This window comes from Propithecus coquereli, unplaced genomic scaffold (genome assembly GCF_000956105.1).
Source record: "Propithecus coquereli isolate 6110/MARCELLA unplaced genomic scaffold, Pcoq_1.0 Scaffold121, whole genome shotgun sequence".
Classification (NCBI taxonomy): Eukaryota; Metazoa; Chordata; class Mammalia; order Primates; family Indriidae; genus Propithecus; species Propithecus coquereli.
The window spans coordinates 4,485,602-4,487,466 of record NW_012136192.1 but is presented as its reverse complement, the minus strand read 5'-3'; positions in this window follow the sequence as shown (position 1 = coordinate 4,487,466).

The window sequence follows — 1,865 nt, the reverse complement described above, 5'->3', positions numbered from 1 at the left end:
AATACCTAAGCACTTAGCTGAGTGCTCAAGAGAGCAAGAACACAGTAAAAAGAATCACTTAAAGTGAATTACACTCAATCCTTGAGAAATAGGAAAGGTGAAGCAAAGTTTCCTGAAGATTTTAGTTCTTAGCTGCTTCAAATTTCCCTATTGTTATTTTACAGTGAAATTATACATAGTGTCTAGCACTGACAGGAACTCATGGAAGATAAATTTTTATTAATACAAAGTCGAATATGCTAAGATTGGAAAACTTTGTCAACTTTATATAGGGTAATTAAGAACATTCTGTGACAGCAAAGCTTGCCAGTATTTCTGTATTTATTAACAAACTAGGTTATTCAGTTTAATGGGATTCTTTAAAGTTATAATTATATTAGCAGACCTCTAACAAGAAAATTAATTTTAAATAACAATTCTGGGTTGTACTCTCTTTACAACTGTGAAGAAACACTTTAAAATTATTTCAGTTTTCCTCTTGCTTTGGGAAAACACTTCTCTAAGTGTATAGAAACAAATATGGAAATTTGTAGTTCTTGTATGCTCAAGAACATGTAGAGAAATAGTAGACATATTCCTCTTTTTTAATATAACCTGCTTATCTATCAGTGGCAATGCATTTTGTTGTTAAAAGCAACCATTGTTTATTTTAAATAAGATTTTAAGTCCTAAAATTGCATAAATTTGAATGCATTATTTATAATTTATCAGGATTCAGGTGAATTGAATCCCAAAGTTAGCAAAGGGTTTTGTAATTAGTCCTGATTATAAGAGATAAAATTCATCATAACATGACTCTGAATCTCTTTCATTTATTTTCTCTTCAATTGATGAATCGAGTAGCCAAGGTAAGCTGCTTTCTCCTCCCCAACATCCTGCATCATTATCCACTTACTCATTTTAGTTGGTATTGAACAAGTAGGACACAGTATATTTTATCAAACACACTAACAAACGTTCTTTCAAAAAATAATATTTAAAAATGTCTTTGGAGCCAAAACATATACCTCTGGGAACCACACATTGCCTTTTGTGTCATTAAGATTTAGGGGTATTTTTCAAGTCTGTTTTCTCTCTTGCTGCAGGTAGCAAGAACTCTAATTGTTTACCTTCCAGTCTGTGGTTCTTGTGATTCTATTTCCTCAAAAACTAGCTCTGAAGCTGCATGGGGTATCCCTAGATCTTTCTTTCTGGACTTCCCCTGCAAGCAAACCCAAAGTTCCCTCTGGCAAAGGGAAGGAAAGATGGGGAATACATCCAAGGAATAACTAAAACAAGAGGGAATTATAGGGCTTTCAGTATGTTACGCAACTTTTTGTTATCATAACTCTTAGATTCAGTGGTCTTTCTGAGATACTAGCTTTATGTGTAGGTGGATTTCTTCTAGCCAATTTTATCCACCAAAGAACAAGACCCACCCTTTGATTCCCACCCTCATTGGACTTTCTTTAAAAAGGCCAGAGTAGTCTCATTCTCTGTAACAACCCCAAAACCCAAGTCTGGGACCATTTAGACTCCCTACCCCTGTATACACTTTCCAGGAATGGGTCTTTACCAAGGGAAATCCACCCAGAAACCTATACAGATGCTGCTGATTTAAGGCTTTATCATACCCCGCCCCCTGCCATGGGAAACTATTTTATCATTTAAATGAAAGTTTTCCTAAAACTTTTCTTAACAAAGATTAAGCAAAATGAGTAAATTAAGAGGACAATTTCAGAAACAATGACAAGAATTTAGAGAGGCTATTTAGAAGCAGGTGAGATGTTGGTTCCCGGTGATAGGAATGTTCTTAAAAATCTCTGGAATTTCTTTAAAGTGCAGATTTTTGTTGTATTTCTCTGGTATGGGAACTGAGATTCTGC